The following is a 12,024-nucleotide window of genomic DNA, read 5'->3' on the forward strand; positions in this document are numbered from 1 at the left end:
GCGAGAGATTTAATAGTCTGGGTGACCTCTTCAGGAGAGATCGGGGCATTGAGATTAGCTAGCTGTTCCTCCGTGATTGTGGGTAGAGTTAAGTCTTTCCAGAACTGTTGATGTGCAGTGTCGTGAGGTGGCTGTGATTGATACAAGTTAGTATAGTAATTTGTAAATTCCGTCACTATCATAGATCTATCATTGGTTAGTTGGCCCTGGCTGTTTATAGCTGGAACTCCTCTGTTAGCTTGTTTAATTTTAACCAAGGAAGCTAGGAATTTTCCAGCTCTATTACCATGGCGCAGAAATAGGCCTTGGTTTTTGGTTTCCCTGTGTATGGTGTTTTGTAGCATGAAAGCGTCTCTTTCCCTTTTAGCCGTGAAATAGGCGGTTCTGTTGTGTGAGGTGGGGGACCGACAATATTGGGCGTATGTGTTGGTCAGCTGAGTGTTATAGTGTTCTTCCCTGCCACTCTGGAGGCGCTTCTGTTTAGAGAGATAAGCAATTATGTCGCCCCTCAGGACCGCTTTGGCTGTTTCCCAAAAAAGAGTTGGGGAGGAGAGATGTGTCTGGTTATTGTTCATGTAGTCGTCCCATTGTCTCCTTAGGAACATTATAAAATCAGGAGATTTTATGAGGTAGGTTGGAAATCTAAACACCCTTTTATTAGTAGGTTGGGGAGAGTGGGTAATAGTCAGAGAGATTGGAGCGTGATCTGAGATGGTCAAATTAGCTATTTTGGCTTCTGTGACTAGAAGTTCCAGAGAGCTAGAAGTTAGAAAGAGATCAATGCGAGAGAATGAGTTGTGTGCCCTCGACGCGCAAGTGTAGTCCCTACCCACAGGGTTCCGTCTCCTCCAGATATCTTGTAATCCCAGAGAGTCATACAAGGCCCTAAAGACCTTGGTCGGGAAAGTTGTCATGGGTCTACGGTCCCCAGATTGGAGAATACCGGTAGGGTCTCTGAATCTGTCGAGAATGGGATTGGGCGTCAAATTGAAATCTCCTGCCATAATGATTTTAGTGTCCAGGTGTTGGGCTAGAGAGTTAGTTATAGATTTCCAAAACGCAGGCGCTCTATGGTTAGGGCCATATATATTGCAGAGGGTGTACCAATCCTCCTGCCATTTCAGCCTGACAATGATAAATCTCCCCTCAGGATCCCGGATTACCGACCCTAATTGGCAATCTAGATCTTTGCGTATGAGGATCGCCACTCCTCTACTGGAGCTATTGTATGGGGCATAGAGGATCTCCGTGATCCATTTGGCTTTGAGTTTTTCATGTTCAGAGGCGGTAAGGTGTGTCTCTTGTAGAAACATAATATGAGCCTGCGTTTTTTTAAGATACGTCAAAACAGTTTTTCTCTTAATGGGCGAGTTAATCCCTCCCACATTCCAGGAGCATATTTTTAACGTCATTTAAAGACAAAAGGGGGGGTAGGAAGTTACAAGTGCAGCGCGTGTCTCTACCTGCGATCTGTGCTTGGCTAAATTAGCAGGGCAACGCATGTTTGACCTATCAAATTTCACCATTTAAGGGGGGCATGGGGGGACATAGGCAGCGGTCTGGCCTAGCAGTGTATAAAGACAGATCTAAAACATATTGCATCAAAGAACAGGGCAGCTCATATCTCACATATATGTAAACAATTGTAATTATTGCCATAATCTCTGCAAGTTGAGTGACATATTGTATGTTCATAATATTGACAGTCTCAAACATTACTCTATGCTGCCTAGTTAACTGGACATTTTTCTGAAAGGTAAGGCACACATTATACAGTTTCCAATTACTTATTACACATAGCAAAAACATAACATATTTACATATAACAACCAGGACATCAACGTCCCTGAACATTTTCATACGATACCTATCCATTAAGGTATTTTCTTGAGTCCTATAGGAAGAAATCTGAGGCGTAGATTCACCACCTCAGTAACATTTTGTATGTCCGACCCTTAGGGTCATCGGCTGGTTTGTCTACGTCAGCCAGGAGAGTCCCTGCCCCCTGGGGAAAGAGTAGTAGGAGAGTTCCTTTCTTGATCCAGGTAATCCTGTGCCTCTCTAGGAGAATCAAATAGTTTGAATCCTTTTGGAGTGCGGAGCTTGAGGCGTGCAGGAAAAAGAAGAATAGCTTGGCGTTTGTCCTTGTGCAGAGAGCTACAAATCGGAGCAAAGTCTTTTCGCTTCTTAGCAACTTCCACTGAGTAGTCTTGAAATATATAAATCCGTTTTTCATCATATAGCAACATTTCTACCCTCCTATACGCTTGTAGAAGCTGGATCTTAGATTGGAAGTTAAGGTATTTAATCATTACCCCTCTAGGAGAGGGTTTCTTCCCGTCTTCAGGTGGCCTGAAGCCTCCAATGCGGTGGGCTCTCTCCACCTTCATTGGTATCTGATCAGCTGAGATGCCCAACAGATTAGGGAGTGAGCTCTCTGCAAAGTATAGTAGCTCTGAAGGGCGGACAGATTCTGGGAGTCCCACCAGCCGGATATTGTTCCTGCGTGAGCGGTTTTCCAAGTCATCCAGCTTTTGGTGCAGATATTCATTTTGTCGCAGCAGCTTTTTGACTTGAATAGAGGAAGTATGGTGGTTATCTTCCAGGTCAGAAATTCTCTGCTCTGCCCCCGTCAGCCTGGAATTGAATTGCTTAACTTCTGAGGTTAAGTTGTCCATTCCCCTTTGGAGAATTTCGAGTTTGGACAGTAGCAAAGAGCTCATTTGTTGTTCCTCCAAGCTAGAGTTGTCAGATTCTCGAACTGGGGCAGGTTTTGTTGGAGAGCTTGGATGCTGGGCATCCGGAGGTTGTTTGTGCCTTTTATCTTGTTGGGATTTGTTTCTGCTCGACATTTTTGGGGTTGTTAGAAATCTGTCCATAGAGAGGGGGGTGCGAGCCAAGGGGAGGGTGATAAGATGTTATGCCTCCGCGTATCTCTCCCCAGGGAGTATGCCACCACTGGGCTCTGTCGGAGAAAGGAGAGAGGATATGACCCGCTCCCAGCTATGGAGCGGGAAAGGGGGAGGAGAGATACTATCTAGACCCAGGCCGGGTCCCTATACCTTGATATTATAGTCCCAATGGCAATGGAGGGTGTGTGCTTCACACAATGGTCTGTAAAGATTCTCCAATACTGGGTTGTCTGCCACCAGGGAAGTAGACAGTCAAGATCCTGTTTACCCAGGGGGTGCAAGTTGGACTATGTCGTCCCGGGGAGCACTCCAGCGAGCAATTGAGTGTATATACCGGGCTGCTCAGCCGCAGCATCAAGGGAGAAATAGTTAGAGTGTTTCTGTCAAAAGCAGCAATTTGCCAAACAGTACATGCAGTTTAGTGTTCTTGTTTCCAGTTAAAGATACCAGGTGAATATGATCCTTAGAGACAATACAACCAAGCCTGCTGAAGTGGGTTATTTACTCTCTCACAGTATCCTAGACTCAAAGGTCTCACAGTGGTCCCTTTCAATTTAGTTAATTATTAGGTTGCCGGGTGTATGAGTATGAAGGCCTGCAAGTTGTATAATCTGAGCAGTAATCCCATTCCCTTTGGGCATACTCACGAGTCATAGAACTCCAGCAGGGTTGTGCCTGATAAACTCCTGCGTTTGCGAAATGGTCCGGTAGTAGCGGGTATAGACCGCTTACATGAGGAGCAGTCTGTAGGTGATGGCGCAGGGTCTCCTAACTGCGAGTGTCCCCGGCTGCTTGTGCAGGAAATTCCTCAGTCTTTACCGGCCCCAGTATCAGTTAGGAGCCGTTCCCGGTTGTCAGTGTGGAGGTGTATGGCTCCGTGAGAGCAGGAGACAGTCCGGTCAGCGTAGTGTACACGCTCCACGAGGGGAGCCAAGATGGCGGCCAGCTGTTAGCGATGTCTCCGGTGGTGAGGCGAAAGATGTACCGACCTCACAAGTCGCTGCATCGGCTATGCACAATGCCTCCAGGCTAATTCAGATCTGGCTGTAGCCAAGGAAGAGCTTGGGAGCCAGTGTGGGATTGCAAAAAACAGTATTTTTTAGAATTGAGCACGGAGCTCTGTATGAGTGCGACCACACTGTAGCTCCTCCCACCGGAACAGGTCATATATTTTTATTTTTTATTAAAAAATTAAGGTATCTAAGCTAAGGAGGCAGCCAATTTTAGTTTCAGAACCCTGTACAACACTTTTTTTATTAGTGACTGCCATTAAGCCACCAATCAGCAAAAAAAAAAACCATGTTTTGAAAATAAAATGGGCCTGCTACTTAACTTACATTCTTGATTTTCAAATAAAGATCAAAAAAGAATGAAATAAAATGAATAGGATTACATTAGAAAGTAGATTAAAATGTAAAGCTCTACCATGTTCAGTGTTCATTGAAATATACATAATTTATAAGTATAATACACAATATAATAAATTCTACTTACAGGCTCTAATAAGCAATTGTAGTGCCCTGTAGCGCTCCTTTTCGCGCCGTCTAAGGTCTGAATACCTCCGGAGGCAATGACGGCATGACCGTCGGATGCCGGACACTCTTCTCATCCGCCGGTCCCTGTCCTCGTGTGCTATTCCCCTCACTCCTCCAATCCTCCATGGAAAATAACGGTCCATACCGTAAACCAATATGACTGATTCGCCATTCATAAAAATTGGATGTAGCGTCATCTTTAACTATTTATCAATTTCACTCTAAATTAATTATTAAGTGCGACACAACTATCCCAAGTAGAGAGCAATCTGATTGGTTATTGACAGTGGAAATAAATTATTAATGTTTGATTGGCGGATTATATTCATCATGTGTTCATGGCCATTGCTATGTAATCCGCATTGAAACTGTAATCATATTATATAATATCCGTCACCACTGACTGAGCTATGAAAAGTATATCCTGCAACAATATATTTTTTTCTCCTTCGCTAATGATACTTGTATAAAACAAATATGAATGTATATTTACTTAAATATGTATATTGAATCAATGTTGACTAATTGGATTGATGAAGTTATTGATTATATAACAATAATAATTTTATTAAAAACAAGTTAATTTTAAAAATCACTTATCTGAACATTTAATATTATATGCGTCACCAATAACGAACTTATAAATAGGATGTACTAAAAGAATTGAATAACTGCGTCAATAAAGCTAATACTGTAACAAATTTTAATTGATGATTGCATAATTGTTAACAGCTGATTGTTTACGTATTCACTAGTTAACTATAAAAGGGGAATGAAAATGGATTCTAATACATGTTTCTTACTAAGCTTGTATGTGTGAGCTGAGTAAAAGTAATTATTTTTTTGTTCCACTTTCTTGTATTTTATTTATTGGACTGTATATGACTGTATAAGACAAAAAACGGGCGCAATATACAGTTTACTTTTGAACAGAACAGAGTTCTAGTCACAAAGGTTTTGGATAACTATGATTTTATTTTTGGTTCCAAAGCCCAATAGACCTCTCTCTCCAGAAAACAGCAGATCTGGAGAGAAATAGCTGGCAGTGTCTCTGCCGAAGGCGCTTATGCGAAATTGGTGGAGCACTGTAAAAAAAGGTTCTCAGACATCAAGAGAATCTAGAAGGCCAAGCTGACCAGGGAGAGGCAGTCTGCACACACTACAGGCGGTGGTGAGCCATATACAGCTGAGCTTTCTTCATACGAGACTCAGCTGATGTAGAAGTTGGGGGCAAATATGAAGCTTGGTCTGGATTTGGTCGGGCATGATACTGACGAGTTGGCAAGTTCTATTACATGCGTTCATGTCTCAAATGATTTTGTTTGAAATTATAGGCCTTTTGTTTTATTGACATTATTATATGCAATAATATTTGTACTAATTTTTTTATTTATCTGTATTTTAAAGTTAAAATGGAATTACTGAAGAATAATACAGTATTAAACAAGAATGTTAAATTACATTGATTGTTGATATAATCTGTGATTTAATAGTATCTCAAAGAATAGTATAGTCAAAATAAAAGATTCCTCATTTAGATAGACCATGCATTTTATATATACATTAAAACATTGTCCTATTGTTGAATATTCTTCTTTCTATTATTATCTTTATTTGAAAAATAATTTAAGCTTAGAAGGAATCACAGGTTTGGATCATCACCTGTGTATTGCTTGATGATTGTTTGGCTACATTTAAACACCAATCATCAAGTGCTACCTATGTGCTTAACAAAAGACAGAATATCTCCTAAGCACACATTTAAAACAATCTAACAAGAGAACAAATAAAAATGTTAATTGGATTTATTTAGAAAGTTCCTTCAAATTCTATGCTCTATCACAATCATTAGCCTTCTATTTTTAATAGAATGTCCCTCTGACCTCTGCAAACATCGCCATTAATGCATATATAGATATTCCTCAATTAAAACATAACTTTTTTTATTGCTAACATTTTTACATGCACGTCCATGTGGATAAGAGCTAGATATTCTCAGTGCAACGGCATTTTCAATACTGAAGCTTGTCAGTAATTAAGAAACAGATAGCCATATTACGAGTTTTGCGTTATGGCTGGCTCGCTAATTACTTGTATGTTATTTTCCCCGCTCACCTTTCATAGCGCTGCTATTACAGGTTTGCAAAAAAACGGCTTGTGCCGGCGATATGGTTGCTTTGAGCTCCATACCTCACCCAAATACAAGCAGTGTTTTGATGTGCTCATGCACGATTTCCCCATAGACATCAATGGGGAGAGCAGGCTAAAAAAAAGCCTAACACGTGTGATCGCGGAATGAAAAGCTCCATATTGCAGCCCCATTGATGTCTATGGGAAAAAAATGTATGTTTAAACCTAATACCCTAACATAAACCCAGAGTCTAAACACCCCTAATATCACCGCCACCTACATTACACTTATCAACCCCTAATCTGCCGCCCCAAATGTCGTCGCCACCTATATAAATTTATTAACCCCTAATCTACCACCCCCAACGTCGCCACCGCCTACCTACACTTATTAACCCCTAATCTGCCGCCCCAAATGTTGTCGCCACCTATATAAATTTATTAACCCCTAATCTACCACCCCCAATGTCGCCCCCGCCACTATACTAAAGATATCAAGTCCTAAACCTCTGGCCTCCCACATCACTTACACTAAATAAATATATTAACCCCTAACGTAACCCTAACCCTAAATCTAACCCTAACGTAACCCTAACCCTAACACCCCCTAACTTTAACATAATTAAAATAATTCTAAATAAAACTTACTATTAAAGGGACATAATACTCATATGCTAAATCACTTGAAACTGATGCAGTATAACTGTAAAAAGCTGACAGGAAAATATCACCTGAGCATCTCTATGTAAAAAAGGAAGATATTTTACCTCACAATTTCCTCAGCTCAGCAGAGTAAGTTCTGTGTAAAAAGTTATACTCAGCTGCTCCCAGCTGCACGTAAAAAAAAATATGAAGAAATGAACAGCAGCCAAACAGCATCAGCAGTGCTGAGGTCATGAACTCTTTTACTGTGATCTCATGAGATTTGACTTAACTCTCATGAGATTTCATTGTAATCTTCCTTTAAACTGAATAGGGAAATAACATGAGAGTGCACGAGGCTCAACACCTAAGCTGTCCCAGGACAGATACACTAATATGCTGCTTAGAAATCCTTTACAATGGGAGGTGGCTACTGAGAAACTTTTGAGTTAAAATATCCTGCTTTTTTACATAGAGATGTTCAGGTGATATTTTCTAGTCAGCTTTTTACAGCTATACTGCATCACTTTCAAGTGTTTAAACATTTAGGTATTATGGCCCTTTAATAACTAAATAATTCCTATTTAAAAATAAATACTTACCTGTAAAATAAACCCTAAGCTAGCTACAATATAACTAATAGTTACATTGTAGTTAGCTTATGTGTTATTTTTATTTCACAGGTAAGTTTGTATTTATTTTAACTAGGTAGACTAGTTAGTAAATAGTTATTAACTATTTACTAACTACTTAGTTAAAATAAAAACAAACAATACAATAAAATAAAATTAAATTAATTAAATTAATAAAAATACAATTATCTAAATTACAAAAAAAATAAACACTAAATTGCACAAAATAAAACAAGAAATTATCAAAAATAAAAACGAATTACTCCTAATAGCCCTATCAAAATAAAAAAGCCCCCCCCAAATAAAAAAAAACCCCTAGCCTACACTAAACTGCCAATGGCCCTTAAAAGGGCCTTTTGCGGGGCATTGCCCCAAAGAAATTAGTTCTTTTACCTGTAAAAAAATACAAACACCCCCCAACAGTAAAACCCACCACCCACCCAACCAACCCCCCCAAATAAAAACCTATCTAAATAAACCTAAGCTAACCATTGCCCTGAAAAGGGCATTTGGATGGGCATTGCCCTTTAAAGGGCATTTAGCTCTTTTACATTGCCCAAACTCTAATCTAAAAATAAAACCCACCCAAAAAACCCTTAAAAAATTAACATTAACCCCCGAAGATCCGCTTACAGTTTTGGAAGACCGGGCATCCATCGTCATCCAGCCAGCGAAGTCCTCTTCCAAGCAGGCAGAATTCCTCATCGAAGTGGCCAGAAGTCTTCATCCATCCGGCATCTTCTATCTTCATCCATCTGGAGCGGGTCCATCTTCAAGACATCCGGCGCAGAGCATCCTCTTCTTCCGATGGTCAACGAAAAATGAAGTTTCCCTTTAAGGTACTTCATCCAAGATGGCGTCCCTTACATTCTGATTAGCTGATAGAATTCTATCAGCTAATAGGAATTAAAGGTTGTTAGGAATTGTTAGCATGACCAATGCCATTTTGTTCTTAGCTGCCATTTTGTCTTAGTCATCCATCTTGTCTCAGTAACATTTATTATAGCAGCTATTCTGTAGTGGGAAAGGATATATTTGTTATTAGTTTCTGTAGAGCTAGTTTGGCCTTGCAGATGTTCTGGGCAAGGTGCCTGGAAGTTGCTATCTCTATAACATGTCAGTCATAGCCCATGTTGATCACGGCAAATCTACATTGACTGACTCACTGGTGTGCAAGGCTGATATCATCACCTCAGCCCGTGCTGGTGAAACTCGCTTCACAGATACCTGAAAAAATTAACAGAAACGTTGTATCACCATCAAATCAACAGCTATTTCTCTCTTCTACGATCTCTCAGAAAATGACATGGCCTTTATCAAGCAGACTAAGGATGGTACTGGCTTCCTCATCAATCTAATTGACTCTCCTGGCCATGTGGATTTCTCCTCAGAGGTCACTGCAGCTCTGCATGTTACTGATGGAGCCCTGGTTGTGGTTGACTGTGTCTCCGGGGTGTGTGCAGACCGAGACAGTGCTCCGTCAGGCTATTGCTGAGCGTATCTGCCCTTTATTGATGATGAACAAGATGGACCGTGCTCTTTTGGAGTTGCAGTTGGTACCAGAGGAGCTCTACCAGACCTTCCAACGTATTGTGAAGAATGTAAACGTAATCATCTCTACCTATGGAGAGGGAGAGACTGGCCCAATGGGTAACATCATGATTGGCCCAGTCCTTGGAACTCTTGGTTTTGGTTCTGGCCTGCATGGATGGGCAATCACCCTAAAACAGTTTGCTGAGCTGTATGTGGCAAAGTTTGCTGCTAAGGGAGAAGGTCAGTGGTCACCAACAGATCGGGCAAAGAAAGTAGAAGATATGATGAAGAAACTGTGGGGTGACAGATATTTTGACCCTTCAAATGGAAAGTTTAGCAAATCTGCTTCAAATGCTGATGGAAAGAAGCATCCCAGAACTTTCTGCCAGCTAATTCTGGATCCTATCTTCAAGGTATTTGATGCCATCATGAACTTCAAGATAGATGAAAAAGCCAAGCTGATTGAGAAGCTTGACATAAAGTTAGACAGCGAAGACAAAGACAAGGAGGGCAAACAGCTACTCAAGGCGGTCATGAGATGCTGGCTACCAGCTGGACATGCCCTGCTTCAGATGATCACCATCAATCTGCCTTCCCCAGTGACTGCTCAGAAGTACCGTTGTGAGCTGCTGTATGAGGGACCCCCTGATGATGAGGCTGCCATGGGCATTAAGAATTGTGACCCCAAAGCTCCTCTAATGATGTACATTTCCAAGATGGTACCCACTACAGATAAAGGAAGATTCTATGCTTTTGGAAAAGTCTTCTCTGGTTCAGTCTCTACAGGTCTCAAGGTCAGTATTATGGGACCAAACGTTACTCCTGGAAAGAAGGAAGACCTTTACCTGAAGCCAATCCAGAGGACTATCTTGATGATGGGGCGTTATTTGGAACCCATTGAGGATGTGCCTTGTGGTAACATTGTTGGCTTGGTTGGAGTGGACCAGTTTTTGCTGAAGACAGAGACCATCACCACCTTTGAACATGCCATAACATGCATGTGATGAAATTCAGTGTCAGCCCTGTAATGCGTGTTGCTGTGGAGGCAAAGAACCCTGCAGACTTACCAAAATTGTTTGTGGGTTTGAAACATCTGGCTAAATCAGATCCCATGGTGCAGTGCATTATTGAAGAGTCTGGAGAGCACATCAGTGCTGGAGAACTGCACTTGGAAATCTGCCTGAAGGATTTGGAAGAAGATCATGCCTGCATACCAATTAAGAAATCTGACCCGGTTGTGTCTTACCGTGAGATTGTGAGCGAGGAGTCCAACCAGGTTTGCCTGGCAAAGTCCCCCAATAAGCACAATCGTTTGTATATGAAAGCTTGTCCTTTCCCTGATGGCCTTGCTGAGGACATAGACAAGGGTGATGTGGCTGCCCGACAGGAATTGAAGACACGTGCCCGTTACCTTGCTGAGAAATATGAGTGGGATGTCACTGAAGCTTGTAAGATCTGGTGCTTTTGCCCTGATGGAACTGGACCCAACATTTTGACTGATATTACAAAAAGAGTTCAGTATCTGAATGAAATCAAGGACAGTGTAGTTGCAGGCTTCCAGTGGGCTACCAAGGAGGGTGTTCTGTGTGATAAGAACTTGAGAGGCGTTAGTTTTGATGTTCATGATGTAACCCTTCATGCTGATGCCATTCACCATGGTGGTGGACAGATCATTCCAATGGCCCGTCATTGTCTGTATGCCTGTATGCTTACTGCTCAACCTCGTCTTATCGAGCCAATCTACCTTGTAGAGATCAGGTGCCCTGAGCAAGTTGTGGGTGGCATCTATGGTGTCTTGAACCGGAAGCGTGGCCATGTCTTTGAGGAGTCCCAAGTTGCTGGAACACCAATGTTTGTGGTTAAAGCATTCCTACCTGTCAATGAGTCTTTTGGTTTCACCGCTCACTTAAGATTAAACACTGGTGGACAGGCCTTCCCTCAGTGTGTGTTTGACCACTGGCAGATCCTGCCTGGAGATCCCTTTGACAGCACTACAAGACCTAGTGCTATTGTGGCTGAGACCCGTAAAAGGAAGGGTCTTAAGGAGACCATCCAGGCATTAGATAACTTCCTGGACAAGCTGTAAATCTCTCCTATATCAAACCCCATTAGTACAGGACAACTAGGGGCTTATGGACTGAAACCTGCAGAGATGTTTGATTCATGGAATACCCAACCTTGCCATATTGCACTCAGAGTGGGGGAGATGCTCCACTCCAGCCCTGGATATTCCATTCCCTTGGCATGTCCATAACTTCATATTTATTAGGAGAGCGAGTGGGTGCCTTCTCCCTGTCTGAGTATAATTCTGGAAGCTGGTTCATTCTTCTGGGGGTTTTGACTGTGGGAGGGGATGTTGACAGACTATAGAAAAGGGGTTCTTGTTCAGACAGCATGAATATCAGCATTGTAGTTTATGTACTTAACAAAGTAACCCTTTAGACAAGTGTAACTCTAAACCTTGCAGTATTGTAACCTATTGAATGGCCTACTGAGTATAGAAAATATGTTTGCACCTTTATAGTTTAAAGAAAATGATACAGATAAATATTTGTTTAGGGAGTAGCATAATTATAGTTCTATTGATGGTATATTTTCTACCTACAATAAAGGAGAATAGTTTTAGACTCATTGCTGTGT

At 41.5% G+C, this 12,024-nt stretch overlaps 1 pseudogene; it reads left to right on the forward strand.

Moving 5' to 3' along the window:
* The first annotated feature begins 8,965 nt into the window (after window positions 1–8,965).
* Window positions 8,966–11,790, forward strand: LOC128659319 (elongation factor 2-like; annotated as a pseudogene).
* Window positions 11,791–12,024: the final 234 nt, after the last annotated feature.

The sequence above is a fragment of the Bombina bombina genome, chromosome 5, assembly GCF_027579735.1.
Source record: "Bombina bombina isolate aBomBom1 chromosome 5, aBomBom1.pri, whole genome shotgun sequence".
NCBI classification, from domain to species: Eukaryota; Metazoa; Chordata; class Amphibia; order Anura; family Bombinatoridae; genus Bombina; species Bombina bombina.